The 17,311-nt window shown below is 40.8% G+C and overlaps 1 protein-coding gene across 1 annotated transcript in view; it reads left to right on the forward strand.

Annotated features, from left to right (window-relative positions):
- Nucleotides 1-1,290: 1,290 nt before the first annotated feature.
- The window catches only part of LOC134401088 (cadherin-19-like), an 89,953-nt gene continuing 73,932 nt past the window's right edge, over nucleotides 1,291-17,311 (forward strand). The window contains exon 1 of the mRNA XM_063129805.1: nucleotides 1,291-1,320. The gene's annotated coding sequence lies outside the window, so the exon portion shown is untranslated. The remainder of the gene's footprint in view (nucleotides 1,321-17,311) is intronic.

The raw sequence follows: 17,311 nt of genomic DNA on the forward strand, positions 1-17,311 counted from the left end.
CGCACAGGGGAATCCGGAGGCAGGCTGCGCTGAGGCCTCCTTCAACGCGCCATAAGCTAAGTCACTTATGGCGCGCTTTTTCCCCAGCTCCGGCCTCAGGCCGGAGCTGGGGAACGTCTAGCGACTTCCACGGCTTTTCATGGCTCCTCGCTTACTTGCGAGGAGCCACGAAAAGCCGCGGACCTGGCACAGTACTCATAGGAGCGCTGTGCCCATCGGCGGGGGGGAAGAAAGGGGAGGGCGAAGGATGGGAGGTGGGTGGCACGGGGGGAGGGCGGGTGCGATCGCGTCGCTCGCCACCCGAGCAAGCAGCCGAGCGGCGCTTGCCCGGGCAATGCCGCCCCATCCCGGGCATTGCCCGGGCAAGCGCTGCTCGGCTGCTTGCTCGGGCGGCGGCGGCGCAATCGCACCCACCCTCCCCCCGTGCCACCCACCCTCCCATCCTTTGCCCCCCCATTTAAAAAAACAAACAAAAAACCCCCACTTACCTTCCCGGAGTCTTCGGGCCACCCGCGTCCCCTTTAAACAAACAAACAAACAAAAAATGGCAGATGCCGCAGTGCTTGCGTCCTCCCTGCGGCTCCGCCGTCTGGAAGCGTGGGGGAGACGCGCTAACGTTAGCGCGCTTCGGCCCCACCTCCCTGCCTGCGTAAGCCGGCAGGTCTAGGAAGGCCCTAGGAACAGGTATGATCATTTCACAGGCACGAATTATCGGGTACAACCATCACTTCAAGAGAAAAAAAGGGGGGATAATCTAAGCAAAGAGGAGTGAACCTGCAGAACCATCCCCTTGTTTCATGAAACCTTTGTAAAGTGTTCTAAATTAATCATTTGTATTCCCGAGTTATCTCTAAATGGAGGATATGTGCCTTTCACTTCCAAAATGCCTGCACTGAAGATAGATCCTGCCCTTACCACCTGGTACTTTCCAATAGGTCCCTCTTTTTTCCCCTTAAAGGGGAAATAATAGGAATGGGGGGTGGGGAGTCAGTTTGTATTTTGCTCACTGGAGCCATCTTGCTGCATTTTAATTCTGGGTTCAGCCTGCATATCAGAAGAGCATTATGATGTTTTGCACAAAAGATCCTGTGTTTTACTAGGAACACCCAAAATAGCAAGCAGTAAGCAGTGACATACTGTGAGTTTTCAGACCCAAAAGCATAAGTGCCTTTTACTGGCAGGAAATTGTTGCTTTCAAAAGCTTTCAGAAGTCTCTGAAGTCAAAAGAACTTCTCTTTCCTTTTTATCAGATGTTTAATCCATTTTTTTATTATTATTTTATTCATTTTTCTAAAGGTAGGAGGGCCTGGGGCCACACAGGTAAGTTTTCAATACCTTCTTTAAAAAAATAAATACGTATGTGCTAGTTTTAATAAAAGAATCAAATCTAAACCAGCTTTAGATGGAACTTCTTGAAAGACCCATACCCTGGTTCTAAACACATTTGCTTGGAAGTGGTATTTATTGATTTAAATAGAGACTTTACATTTCAAGAAATGTGTTTTGGATCAGAGTGCAAATCTTTTGGTATTGTTGGCTATTTCCATGCTACTTTCCAGAATATGAAGTGGTTTACAATCCTGTTGTCATTTCTTTTCCCTCCAAAGAACGTGATAAACTGTTAGGCAGTGCTTTGTTCAAAACTGTCAGGCCTGGTGTTAGGCCAGATTTATTTATTTTTAAAAAAAGTTAGAGGTAATATGGTAGAGCCATGGTTGTCCAATTATTTCTTTGCTCCACCGGCATCTTTGACCCTAAAGGCTTTGCATGTTTTGGAAGCACTAGAAAAATCTGCAAAACCTCTTTGGCCAGAGACGGTAATGTGACAGAAAGCAACAATGACAAAAATTGATAATATCATCTTCATATCAATATAAAAAAGGGGAGAAAACCTTCTGTTCAGTGCACGTTGTGGTTGAGTAGGGATTGTTAGTGGGTCTTGTCCATGGTTACTCTAGTATAAATAGGTTATTGCAGGGATAGGCAACCTGGTACCCTGTGTATGTTTTGGACTACAAATCTCATCAGACCCAGCTAGTCTGATTAGTGGACAGGGATGATGGGTGTTGTAGTCCAAAATATCTGGAAGGCACCAGGTTGCCTACTTGTGGATTATGGTGTGCAAGCTTGTTCAAAATTTCTTTAAAGTTTTTTTGTGAATGTTATGGAAATTTGGTAACTACCTCAGAAGTGAGATTCAATGAAACCATAACTTAACACAGAATTATACACTTAAGGATTGGAAACCAAGCTTTCTTCCAAGGTACTAATTTCCACTTGGATTTGTGTCAAAGGTGTACTATGGTAGTCAATCTCTGCTAATGGAAGGGACCATTATTTGAAAGAAAATGCATGGAAGCATTTGGCTTTTTGTTTGGATTGTTCAGAACATATTCATTTAATTTTGTGACTGTTGCAGATAGGACTGAACCCTGTTGTCTTTCGCAAAAAAAAAACCACCTTTCGATACCACATTTATTCTCTTATTTACCATCTTACTACAACAGTAGTCAACTCCACTAACTCATAGTTTAGAATTTCATATCAGGTTATCAAATAGTCAAATCCTCAAAAACTGATTGCTATGTTTTTAATGCATTGCAGATATGAAATTAGCTCAAAAACAAGGCAAGCCATTAATGCATCAGTGCAGTATATTATGAAAATATTTTTCTTTAAGAAAGTGCTATTAAGAAATATACCATAATTAAAGCTGCATGAATATTTCTAACTTAATTGTTATGGAAAAGCATTATATTTTTGCCTGGGGAAATACTGAACAAAAAAAGCAGGAAAAGTTTGATGGTGTATACATAGTGATTAGAACTATATAAATTAATGTAATCTGGACTGGACTGGAATATACTACTATTTTCTACTTGACATATATTAGTGAACAGAAATCAACTTTTGATCATATTCAGCAGTTCAATTGAGCATACTTCTAATTAGATATGCATAGTATTTTGTAGAGTATTCCTATCTACTGTAACATACTCCTAGCTTCTATAGTCTGTAAAACCATGGAAACTTGAAAATATTGAATTAGCTTCAGAAGGATTTCCAATATACAGGGGAAAAAATATAACCAAGAAAATGTGCATGTTGTCTTCTTCATTTTACTTCAGGCATGACAAAATGGCAATTTTGAAGTTAATCTTACTGTCAGGAATTTGCAACAAATATAGAAAGCAATATACACAAGAGTCAATCTTAAAGAACAGAAAAGTTAGTCTGATTCATCATACTTTTCAAGCACACACTTCAATACTGTGATAAACAGCCATGCATTCATTGTGTCATAGGGCATTGGTTTGTGCAAAGAAAAATCTGATCATTCAATTTTTGCTATTAAAAATTTGCAGTGAGGAAACTACATGGTCTATGTCCCTTGCTTTATTGCAATTATAGTTGCTCAGAAATCCTTTGAAGTGTATCATATTTCTCCCCAAATTATTTAACCAGAGAAGATGATGATGATGAAGATTAAAAACAGTGTCTCTTGTTTATATTGCTATTTCCTTCTTTTTTTAAAAAAAAAAAAGAAGTATGAATCTATCCAGCAGATATATAATTAAATTTATACTGAAAACAAGTATAATATTGAATCTTAAAAACAAGGGCACAATTCATCCAAAGTTAAACACCTTTTTAGAGTTCTGTTGATTTCATTGAGGGAGACAGTTAAGCAGGTGCCTGTTTTGAGTGGTTTGTGCCTGTTATAGTTAACAAAAATATCAAATTACTCAGACACCACGCAAAAGAGAAAGAGAAAGAAAACCCACAATCAAATTGTAAACGGAGTCTTAGGCCTAAAATCATCTCAGCCCTGTCCACAGAAAGCTAACATAAAACAGAATGCTTCAGCTTAAAACACTAGGTTTTTTTGTTCTCCACCCACAAGCAATGGAAGGTTTTTATTTTATCTCTTTGACACTGTGAGATTATTTCAGCTACAATATGTGTGTGTGTTTTAGGTAGGTTGAAAATGGAATTCTGTTTCCCAAGGTGTCTAAAGCAGAAGAAATGGCCATAGCTCCATTAAATAAAATGACTTTTACTTTGAGGAAGATCAAAACAACAGCAGTTAAAGAAGCAACATGTTTTCCTGTCTTTAAATTTCTTTTCTGTTTGAAAACTCTTATACAATTCAAGGCAAAGTGAATTCCTTGCTTTATTTTTTAAAGGGGATTGACAATTTATTCATCTAAACGGCTCAAGCCATTATACCATACTTGATGTTCAGTTTGAGAGAACTGACTTAGAGCTAAACTGTATCTTTGTTTTAACAATAATTCTGAAAGAGAGTACAAGAATAGAACTGGCCACATCTGTTGTGCATCGTTGTGCTCTTCGCCCTCCACCCCGGGAATGAAGGCAGGAGACAATAGCTGGGTTCAAATAGAGCATAACTTTATTCAACTTAACAAAATGTGCAGGAACACGTTAGCCTCAGGCTAACAACATTCAGTGTGCACCCCTGATCTTCAAGAGAGAGATGGGAAGTCATTCCAGCTGTCAACCTATAAAGGATTACAACACCTTGGCTCTGTGCATCAGGTGAGCCTGCTGCCTGCTCACTGCTTGTCCTGGCCAGCACAATTCAGGTGTGTTAAGGAGGCAAGATGATACCACATCTGTAGAGTTCTTAGGTGGTATTATTATTATTATTATTATTATTATTATTATTATTATTATTATTATTATTATTATCCTTACAACAATAAGTATAAAATACATAAAACTGAATTAAAAACAAAGTATATATTATAAAAACATCCTAAAATTCCACTGGATAGGCCTGCTGGAATAGATCATGACCCTGCCTTGGCCCAAGGGTAGCTGTGCGAGCATCTTCAGACATTTGGAAGATGAAGAGATGCTCAGTTGAGCTCTCACAGCTGGCCAGAATAAGAGGATAAGAAATGGCAGCTACCCTTCAGTACAGCATGAAGTACGTGGGGAAAAAAACGGTATACTCTCAAGGCCAACCTTGAGTTTGTCATAAAAATGTTCCATCAACACTGATGACTGGATGGCCTGTGCTGCAATCTTTGGAGTGCGCGGGAGGGTTGGTTGCCACTCGAAAGGTGCTCTGGAATGAGCTGGGTGTGGTCAGGCATTCAAATTGTCCACTGTGGCCAGTTTTGGTTGGGCAGTTCTTCCTGCTCTTGGGAAGATGCCTCACCCTGCCCTCCATTCACTGTATAAAGGGGGAGGGGGCAAACTTACACCTTTAACTAACTACCAGGGAGGTGAGTCATTACTGAAAGCACATGCATGAAGATAGCTTGTTTTCTCATCAGTTGATTACTCAATGTTTCAGCCAGTTTAATATATGCATGTTTTCTGTACCAATTAATTACTACAAACCAGTGGGGCTTACTTCTTAGTAAGTAGGCTTAGGATTGTGGCCTTGGTAATCTCTGACAAGGCATTTTGGCATTCTTAATTTTTATAAACCTTAAGGAGATTTAATTCAGATTCTTGTCTGATCTCATTCTTAAGCTTTCCCAAGGAGTACAATATTTACATGCATCATCACTTATCGCAGTTCAAGAGCATCTCATTTCCTGTCATTGGTATATCTGTATGTGTGCACATAGGAAACTAAGCAATCAGCACAGTTTATCTCTGCATGACATTTCCTAATGTGATTCATGCATTTCATGGGTCACTTTCTTGATGAAAATAGCCATGTATTCCAACTGTCTAGCGATGTGGCATTTGAATCCAATTCAGTTTATACGTTAACTGCGATGTAAGGAGCAAAGAAAATAGTTTAAGGATTTTTCTCTATTTAGGTTTGGTTGTCATCCTTTCATTTTCCAAACTGTATAATGGTGTGTGAATTTTATTTAAGTATCAGACTAAGTTGAAATGAACCCTACGGTAAGAACAGAAGAAAAGCATTGTTGGATCAGACCAAAGGTCTATCTAGCCCAGCATGCTGTACCCACAGGGACCAACCAGATGCCTAGGAAGCCCGCAAGCAGTACATGAGGGCAGTAGCCCTTTCTTGCCATTGTTTCCCAGCAACTGATATCCAGAGGCATGCGGCCTCTGATCTTGGAGGTGGTTTATAGCCATTTTAACTAGGGATGTCATAGAAATCCACAATGGAATCAAATGAGTTCAGATTTCTATGAATCTGACCCATGGACTCCACAGCGGACTGACTTTTCCCAAGTCACATGGAGTCCACGGACTTGTGGACCATTTTTTGTTTGTTTGTTTTTACTTTCTGGAATTTTACAGAAATTTAGTCATAAAAATACATAAAATAATAATAATAACAACAACAATTGCAGCTCACACAAAATGCAGCAACCAGAATGGTATCTACAGTCCACTTTACGGAGCATACAACTCTGTAATAATAATAATAATAATAATAATAATAATAATAATAATAATAATAATTTATTTATTTGTTACCTGCCTCTCCCTCTAGATTGAGGTGGGGTTTCACACAAATGCAAACACCATAAAATACATATAACTAATTAAAACATTTAAAACTAATATATTATTTAAAGCAGCACATTATTAAAACAATTGGCACTGCCTTCCACTCTCTAAGGTCACAGCTATTACTATGAAGCCTTAAGTGGATTGGGATATTTAATAGCACGTGGAGCATGATATTTAAAGGCACATCTTTTTCCCTTTTGAATCTTCCCACCCACTGTCTGAGTTCCTGCTCCACAAGCCATTGACTTCAGAATTACAATTAGCTGCCGGGCACAGCTTTACATGGCATTGGGAGTGTAGCTCCTAGCCTTTAAAGGTCTTCTGGAGCTTGCCTTCCATTAGCCAGGCTGCACAAGACAGGTGGGAGCAATAGCTCCTCTGCATCATCTCCTCTCTATTGTTGCATCAAGTCTAGGGTGACCATATTTGGGAAACCAAAAAAGAGGACACCTAGTGTGTGTGGGGGGGGAAGCAGCTTTCTGAGTCCTGCAGAAAGTACGTTATTCCCCCACCACCTTAAAGAACCCGATTGGAGTGGAGGAGGGGAAAGGATTTCATTCTGCACCACCACCATCCACTCCAATTGGGGCCTTTTCTATAATGTCCACGAATGACCCACTTTCCCCTTTAAGACCTCAATTGGAGCTCAGGGTGGGGGAATGATGTGCCTCAAGAAAGCATGTCATTCCCTCCTGCCATTCTAATGGCAGCCTTAAAGGGGAAGGTGTGTCATTCCAGGACATTATTGAAAATTATAGAAAATCCCCCCTGACACCATGGAAAGAACAAAAACCAGGACAAATCCGGGGAAATTGGTCACCCTAATGAAGTCCTAATCCCCTTCACCTGTGATGCCTGGGAGGAGGAAGTAATAGAACAAGAGACTTTTGTGCATCAGTATGTCTCTCCCCTCATATGGATCATGCTCCCCATGAAGAGCCTAACATATCTTATATCTGCTTAGTTGATTTAAAGCCCTGAGAAACAACAACAGCGTAGACCTGGAAAAATTAAATTGAAAGCTCATATAAAACAGAATGAACAAATTACATATGGAGCTTGTAACAATAAGTAGAACTAAATGAGACAGACAGGAAGTCAGATGGAAGAGGAAGTCGGGGACTTAGATTGAAGGAATACTCACCCAATCAGGAAGTGACACAGCACACTCCAGAGACTGCCAGGGCTGGAGAGAAGCTACATAGGAGAGTATATGTTTGTTTGAGGCAATAAAGGTTTTAGTTGGGTGCGGTCATCCGGAGTTTTGGAGTGCGCTGTCATCAGTACGCTGACGACACGCAGCTCTACTGCTCCTTTTCATCCTCATCAGGTGTGGCTTTGGATGTGCTGAACCGGTGCTTGGCTGCGACAATGGACTGGATGAGGGCTAATAAACTGAAGCTCAATCCAGACAAGACTGAGATGCTGCTGGTGGGTGGTTCCTCTGATCGGATGGGGGGTGTTCAACCGGTTCTGGATGGGGTTGCACTCCCCCTGAAGGAGCAGGTTCGTAGCTTGGGGGTTCTCCTAGAACCATCTTTGTCACTTGAGGCTCAGGTGGCCTCGGTGGCACGGAGTGCTTTCTACCAACTTCGGTTGGTGGCCCAGCTACGCCCCTATCTGGACAGGGATAACCTAGCTTCAGTTGTCCATACTCTGGTAACTTCCAAATTAGATTACTGCAATGCCCTCTACATGGGGCAGCCTTTGAAGATGGTCCGGAAGCTGCAGCTTGTGCAAAATGCGGCGGCCAGATTGATAGCTGGAACAGGGAGGTTTGAGCATCTAACACCGATTCTGGCCCGCTTGCATTGGCTGCCTATATGTTTCCGAGCCCAATTCAAGGTGCTGGTCTTAACCTATAAAGCCCTACATGGCTTGGGACCACAATACCTGATGGAATGCCTTTCCCGACATGAACCTACCCGTACACTGCGCTCAACATCTAAGGTCCTCCTCTGAGTGCCTACTCCAAGGGAAGCTCGGAGGATGGCAACAAGAGAGAGGGCCTTTTCAGTGGTTGCCCCCCGACTGTGGAATGATCTCCCCGATGAGGCTTGCCTGGCGCCAACATTGTTATCTTTTCGGCGCCAGGTCAAGACTTTTCTCTTCTCCCAGGCATTTTTAACAGCATTTTAACAGCATTTAACAACGTTAAGTTTGTTTTTAATGGACCCCACAATTGTTGTTTTTAAATGGATACTGTTGTTTTTATACTGTTTTGTGTGTGTGTGTGTTTTTAAATTGTATACTTTTAATGTTTACTATTTTAAAATGTTGTAAACCGCCCAGAGAGCTTCGGCTGTGGGGCGGTATATAAATGTAATTAAATAAATAAATAAATAAATAAATACACTGCATTCCTCATTTGCAACAAACCCATCTTTGAAACAGAGCTAATTATTATTATTTCTTTTGGAATTTTAATATTGAGTCCTTTCTCTGTGTGTGTATGTACAAAATTTCTATTTGCCTTCATATTAATAAACCAATAAAAATGATTATAATAGATAACACAACTGTAAATAAAGCATTGTTTTCTTTCATAAACCTTGAATCTAGATTGTTCCAAACTATCTTGGCATTCAGCTCAATTTAAGGTCATTCTGAGTGCAAGTATAATGTTGTTTTAATTAGTACCCACTGATAATGTTTTATTTTTGTTCTGTCATGCTTTGTCCTCTTCTATGGAAAGTATCACAAACCTATTACGATGCTATTTAAATTTGAGTCAAAATTAAAACTAAAAACAACAAAATGAAGTCTGTAAACGATGTCTTCTAAATTTCATCACGAACAAAAAAACAACAGCAAATAGTGATTCAAATATGGGCAGCAGTTTTTAGCGGTGCTGTGCCGAACTCTGCTGTCTGTTTTGGTAACATGTTTCTCTCCCTCTGAAAAAGGCATTGTATTTACTGCCTCTTTTGCAGGGAGGGAGGGGAAGAATTTCAAGTAATTTGTTCAGTGGGGATGTGGCAGCGGTTTCATTTACCTTTTTAAGTGTAGGAGGTGGATAAGGGGTCTTCTTTCTGGTTGTTGTTTTTAATTTTAAAATGCTGCATGAAGTGTTGCAGCATTGCTGGACTCTGGACAAAGGCTTTCAAGCTGGCAGATCTAACATTGTACACTCTCATAGGCATGCCTAGCTGTTGAAGCCTCTCTGCAAAGAGTGCTGCTATGCTGCAAGCAAGAACGGTTTTTTTTTAAAAAAATCACTAGTAAAACCCCCTTACCCACCTCCAACACTTAAAAAAATAATGAAAACCCTGCCCCCTCTCAAATGAGTGGTGTTGGGTGTGTTTTTTTTTTAATCATTTTGCACACACACCCTTGCTGAAAATTGAAGAATCATAATTATTTGGCATGCCACAGCATTAACTTTTGTGTAACATGTTAGGCAGTTGTTTTGGGGTAGCTCCGTTTGGGCAGTATCCAAATGTGCACTTCTAGAAGCACAAATCCAACTAAAGTTATGTTTATGCAAGCTTGGTGCCCTAACCAACTCTCTTAACCAGCTTTCCCCAAGCTGGCTCCTTACAGACATTTTGGACTATAGATCCCACTATTCACAGCCAGCATGGCCAATGATCATGTTGGCTGAGGATGATAAGAGTTGTAGTCCGACACCTGAAAGAAACCAGGTTGGAGAAGGATGCTCTTAACAAAAAACAGACTGAAATCAAAATGCTTTTAGGACCCACCTAAAAGAAAGTTGAAAAGGTACTAAATGTAACTTTTGGGGAGGAAGTTCCGTAAATATAGGGCCACCACTCAGTCATCTGAATGTACCTCCAGTTGCTTTGTTCCCAGAAAGCAAGTCCAAGGTTGGTCATTAGTCTGAACAAAGAGAATACCATTATTTTCTATTATTTAGTCTTGACACTTTCCTTCCAGATATTGCATAATATAATACAGCCTGCATCACATCATGCACATTTCAACATAAGAGAATAAAATGCATCAAAATAAATGGCACATTTCATGACACACTGATGTGATGCATCAAGTATTTTTCAAACAAATTTTCCTCTCTGTCATACCACTTTCCCATTTATTTGGTCTCCAAAAATTGTATTTGTGAACTGGAGCAGAGAGAACCAGCTGACATATCCTCATTAGCATTAAAAACTGGAAGCACCGGCATTATACTTGCTGTTATTGCCCCTTCCAAGCTTTCTTTTACTTTTCTTTTTTTGAAGAGTTTCTAAGTGAGCACATCTTCTGGGTGGAAAGCTTTGCGGGAAGGGAGGTTGCTTAATTATAAACATAAAACAATAATGAATGAAAAATGCATTATGTTTTCCAACCTGCCAGGAGGGGGAAAAATGCATGAATTGTTTTCCAGTTCATCTGTCTTGACTTCTTGATTGCCTGTCAAACACCAACCAGCTTCTGAGCCAGCACAGAGCAATCAAAATTTTAACTCTTTTAAGGAACTGAAATTTATTTAGGTTCTGAATACTATAATCTTACATAGGCAGCAGATTTATTTATTTAAAGATTATTATAGTCTTTGGGATTAAGAGTAATGGTGGAAACAAAACTCTGAAATAGCCCATAACCCTGTTGGTTATTAAGATAGCTTAATAACCAATCTCCCAATAATTGTCTAGAATCCATGAACTATGAGAGCTGGGTACAGTGAATTTACTGAAGAGTCACCTGTTTTAGGTTTATTTTGAAAACCCAAGAGATGATGTAGAGGAATTTATTTATTTATTTATTACATTTTTATACCGCCCAATAACCGAAGCTCTCTGGGCAGTTCACAAAAATTAAAACCATAATAAAACAACCAACAGGTTAAAAGCAACAGGTTAAAAGGAAAAATGGAAGAACTGATAATTTAATATTTTGTTTCGAATATTTTAGAAAGTTTACAAAGCACCTTGATGATATCAGGCTTTCAATTTCTGTCATTTAATCACTATCCAAGACCAAAGACTTTAAGACCATCCTGTATTCCTGGTAAATTAGCAAACTGGCTAATTTCTGGACCTGCTTTACCAGGCTGACAGCAGCCTGTTGTCCAGCATTAACAAAGTCTTTGCAGAGCAAAGAGAAGCAGATTAAACTTCCCAGTGATTTGCTGATCTCAAGGAGTTTACTTTCCAAATATAGAAAATAGATTCAGACATGTATCTTATATTTATTATTTATTTATTTATTTGTTCATTACATTTCTATACCACCTAATAGCTGGAGATCTCTGGGCGGTTCACAAAATATGATTATATTTATATGATTGCATATTTTATAATTTCCTCACCAAATTCTGAATCTAGATCTTTCATGGGATGATTTGGAGTGAATTAAAGCCCTGCTAAAATGATGGGAAGATGAACAACTGTTCCTCACCACACACAGCAGCACAAGGCCAACTCTAGCGCTTTATTCTTCCTGCACTTCGTAGAGTGGCTTTGGCGCAATGCAACGTGATGCCATGTTGCTCCCCGGACCTATTCCAGGAAGTGTGGCCAGCTGCTTCCTGTCAGCCACACTTCCTGGAGTGGACCAGATGCAATGCCCAGCTCTTTCAGAAAATTTTAGTAGCATCTGTTTAAGGTCTCCAATTACATTTCTATTTCCATTGCACCGACCCACCCAACCTGCCATAGATTCTTGCCAATAGGCTGAATTTGGGAAAAGATGGGAGAATCTTTCCTAGATCTAAGATAGGCCTAAATTATCTTTTGCCCCCTCTCAAGTTCTATTAACACCTCAATGCCTCTTCCTGCAGATATGGTAATCTCTTACACATAGATAATGATAAGCGGTCAGAAAATAGTCAAATTATAGCATTGTGCTCTTCTGGACAAGCCTGGCTGAATATTTTTCAAGCCATGAACCAATTCAAAATAGCTGAGAAAATAATGCATGTGTAAATAAATCTGAATAAGGATGTAAACCATATTCAGCCTCCTGATTAAATCATGAATAATGATGAGGAACTACCAAGGTACAATTGAATACTGGCATTCTTCCAGCAGCTAATAACTACATTGCCATTCAGGAGTAGTCTAAGATTGTATTATTCTAGCTTCTTAGAGTCAAAATGCCTTGACTTGAAACTAAGGAAACGATTAGCGATGTTGACAAAATTTATAATTACCAGGTTGGTATACACATTTCTCCAGCTTGAAGTGATCAAATGCATGATGAGTTGTTCCATTTTTCCAAAAAGTTCTTTTCTGTCTCAGAATGTTAAATAAGTTACCGCACATGTGTAAAAAGTGTTCAGCTGACCAGAAGCTCAAAGCCAGCTGCTAAGTTGATGCATGTACATCATTCCTTTAATATTAGCGGCTAACTCTCAATTAAGCTTTTATTGATTACTGTGAACGATATGACCTGAAGACTTGTCTGTACCTGTTTGGGAAATGAAAATGTTCGGTCATTTTGTGAATTGTTTTTAGTTATTAATGGTTGCTTTCTTTTTAGGCTGTTCTTGCCTGGAGGTTCAAAAGTTGAACCCTGGAAACTGACACTTAAGGCAAAAGAGAAAACTAGTTGCTATGGGAAGTGACACTTAAGGGGAAAAGAGAAATTTAGTTGCTATGGGAAACAGAAACCTAATGAGTCACTAATGCTCTTCTCATTGGCCAAGGTTTTGGGAGGGCAGTTAAAATGATAGTTGTATGCAAATAGTGCCTTGGGGGTCTTTGCCAGCAACATTCTTGTGCACTGGTGGAGGGGCATCTCTCCCTGCCCCCCGCATCCTAACTAAGGGGATTAGGATTACTTCAGAAATTCAACTGATATGAAGGACAACTTTTCAGGCACGGAAAAATAAGTTCCCGTCATATTTACGTTGTATTTTGAAATATACAATTGCAGAAATCTGACTCCTGAAAATGCAGATTTAGGGTGACCAGCTGTCAGAATTTCCAGGGATTTGTCCTGTTTTTTGTTCTATTTTGGGTGTTAGGGGGGGATTTTCTGTAATTTTCTATAATGTTCTGGAATGATACCCTTTCCCCTTTAAGGCCCTCATTAACGTGGTGGTGGGGAATGACACACTTTGTGGAGGCTTGTCATTTCCCTCTCTGCTCCTTTAAGGGGGAAATGTGTCATTTCCGGACACTATGCTAAAAACTCCAATTGCAGCAGTGGGGTGGAGGGAAATGACATGCTTTCCCTCTAGTCGGGGCCTTGAAGGCCCCGATTGGAGTGTAGGATTGGAAAGTGCACTTTCCGGGGCCTCCCTTACCACACTAATGGTGGTTGCCATTACTATGGCAGGAGGAAATGACACAATTTCCAGAGGCCCCAATTGGAGCAGTGGATGATGGGTAGGAATTATATGCTTTCCCTTCCTCCACTCCAATTGGCACCTGTAAGGTGGCAGGGGGATGACGCTTTCTTCCCCCCACTGGGTATTGTTTTGGGTTTCCCAAGTATGGTCACCCTAAGATTACAAGTTTACAGTGGGCTCAGCTACACCAAGCACTACTGCTTTATAGCGGTATTGAAGTGCACTGGCAACTGCTGGGGCCCATTGACACATACCATATACCACTTTCATACCACTTTCATAGCATGATATCCTGCTTGGTGTGGCTCCTGCCTTTTATACAACACTTTCACACTGCTTTCATAGTGGAATATCCTGCTTGGTGTAGATGAGCCCTCAATGACTTTGTTCTCATGGATAATCATGGGTGCAGAGGAACACAGGAAGCTAACCTATACCTAGGGCCTTGCTAGACCCAGTCGAAAATCCGGGGGAGAGGAGGGGAGAACTCACGTTACGACTAACGCGAGATCTCGCCCTTATGCACATGTGAGCCACAACAAGCTCTGGAGTAGAGCCGTCGCGGCTGCCATTTTTTATTTTTCAAGCAGCAGCACAGCACAGGAGCCAGGAAAGGTAAGTGGTGTTTTATTTTTTTAAAAAATATATTCTTCCTCACCCCCCGTCTCCGATCTGGTCGCCCTGTCCCATTCTCTTTCTCCCACCCCCGTCCCCGATCTGGTCACCCTGTTCCCGTTCTCCTTTCCCCCCATCCACCATGTCCAATGCCCCCTGCGCCCGCCCCCATTATCTCCCCACCCTGGCTCCGCTCTTCCGCCCCATCTGTCCTGCCAGGTCAGCTCTTTCCCCCCTGGCCCCCATCTCCCCCCATGATCCCCCTCAGCCTGATGGGCACAGCGCTTCTATAGAGTGCTGCGGCCCATCCACTGCTTTTCCTGGCTACTTGCGTGTAAGCGAGCAGCTGGGAAAAGCCACAGAACTAACTAGACCTTCCACAGCACTGGGCTGAGCCCGGGGCTGCGGAAAAGCCAGGCACAGGCGGATCCGGTTATCCCGGGTCAAGGGAGGGTTTAGCCCGGCCTGACCCTGGTATCTCCTGTGCGTCATCTGCACGCACAGCATGGAACCCGGGCCTCGCACCGGGCTTAACCCTCGTCTAGGAAGGCCCTGAGTCAGACCTTTGGTTCCTCTTGTCCAGTCTTGTCAACATTTACTAGCAGTGCCTTTCCAGGGTTTCAGGCAGGATTGTTTCCTAGTCCTATCTGGAGAAGCCAGGTATTGAACCTGGAACTTTCTGCATGCAAAGCATGTTCTGTAGCACTGAGCTACCCCCCACCCCAATGTAACTACATCATGCTCTTGGAACAAGTAACTGACTATTAGATAGCCTCTATCCTCCATCAGGCCAACTAAGCTTAGGGAGAAACAATTTGTATAATAGGACAGAATGACTCACAACGTTATCTCATAATCAAGAACCATTAATGGAAAAAAGCAAAGATTGGCACACACTACATTGTTCACATTTTACTGTCATTATGATTCCTTAAAGTCTTTATAGGTATGTATTAAATTGAGTTAATGGATTGAGATATTTAAATAAAACACATTTGATGCTGTTATTTAACTGTAGTTACTTCACGTTGTCTTCATTTTGCTATAATATCAAATTCTCAGGTAAGGATTACACACATATCCTAGCAATTTGAATGAAATAAGATTTTGTTGTATTCAAGCATAATCTGCATGGAAGAGTAAGTAATTATTCACAAATCAGTGTTCAGAAACAAACACTTCTTCATCAGACGCATAATCAAATACATTAAGCTTTTTTTCCAGGTTTGAATGTTTGCTGCCAAAAGCAGTGTAAACTAAGAATGATTTGGCCCTGAACATTTTCCCCCAGGTATACAGCTGCATTTATAAGGTCTGTGCATAAGCTCCTTTGTCTAGTTTTTGTGAGGCATGCATCAGTCATGGCACTGACTTGGCAAGCGAACACTTGTAAAGGTTCAGGTCTTGAAACCTATGTTTAAATGGCAGACCTAAATCTTCAACTGCCATATTTCTAATAACAATAATTATTTTGTTTTCCTTTCCCCCTGAACAGTGGAAGGCCAGAGTAAAAATTAGGTTTATTCCAAGGCAATCAGATTCCTCATCCTATGTGAACTTTATCTGTGGGAAGCGAAAAAGTTCCCACTACAAGGTGTCAGGGAACACAAATAGTTTGCTTCATTTATGGACTTATTTACTAATTTATTAAATTTAAATAATGTAAATGCAAAAACATAATCAACAAAATGCTTGATAAAGGGAAAAAAGGGTGCCTGGTGCCTAAAGGGACCACGTAGTGTGCTTCAGGAGAGTATTCTAAACTGAAATGAAAACAATGGAAATAGTTCATGTTTGGTTACCACATACTCCACATCTGGTTAAATGATCATCTTTATCCACTTGTGGTTACTGGGGACTGCATGGTCATGTGCCACAGCAGTGACACACTGCAATGGAGCTTTCGTTACCAGTGTGGTGTACAGCCAATGAACAAAATAAGTAAATATGGGAGGAACTCAAGGACTACGGCAACTATGCTGCTTACTTCGGCTAAAATGGGGGTTCAGTGTAGTGCAGCTTAACCCAACATGGGGCCCTTGGGATGTTTTGGAGTACAACTCCCAGCATTCTTGACCATTGGCCATGCTGGCTGGGGCTGATGAAGTTGAAATGCAAAAATCTGGAAGGGATCAGGTTGGTGTGGTGCAATATGGAAGATGCACCCTTACAAAACTGCTGTTGGCAAGTTTTTGGATGCTAAACTCTTACTGTACTGAGGTGCTCACTAGTCTTGTGTAATCTTCAGTTGAAATGAGGTATTCAAGGGGCCTGGATTGGGTTTACCTGGTGGAATCAGCTTCTCCTCAACGCTCTCAAAATTATTATTATAAACTGCCCCAATGGCATTTGCCAGTTGTGAAATATACAAACCGAAATAAATGCCCCATTTGCCACCCACTTTATCCTAACCTACCCCACCCCAACTGTAAACATTGTGCTCTTAGTTGTATTGACGTCTCCTTTTTGGCAACCTTTAATACGAAATCTCATAATCAAATACCAATTTTCAATGCAATGTGGATCCATAAAGAATTATTGGGGAAAATATGCCATTAACACAACAGTAGCATGCTCACTGACCATGTACCCTAAAACATGTCCAAGAATCCTCTGTGATACAAGATGGCAGATGGACAGGGGTTAAATGAAAGACAAGATCATGTGAGTTCTTTGAAGGCAGAATGTTTGAAAACAATCATGTATACCATTGAAAATGAACAATTTAATGCCAACAGATATCAAATATATAAATAAAATATGCCAGGGTCTCAAATACAGATATTAAATATTCTGACAACACTAAGCAAATATTTGAGCACATAATTAATATATTGAAAAGTGTTAATTTTAAGTAGAGCTCGTCCATGTGAAGGTTGATCCTCATAATAGCTAATTAGCACACTGCTAGCAGCGGTGAGGCCAGTGGGTGTGCAAGTGGCAGGATGAGGCTAGTCCACATGG

This window comes from Elgaria multicarinata, chromosome 7, assembly GCF_023053635.1.
Source record: "Elgaria multicarinata webbii isolate HBS135686 ecotype San Diego chromosome 7, rElgMul1.1.pri, whole genome shotgun sequence".
Classification (NCBI taxonomy): domain Eukaryota; kingdom Metazoa; phylum Chordata; class Lepidosauria; order Squamata; family Anguidae; genus Elgaria; species Elgaria multicarinata.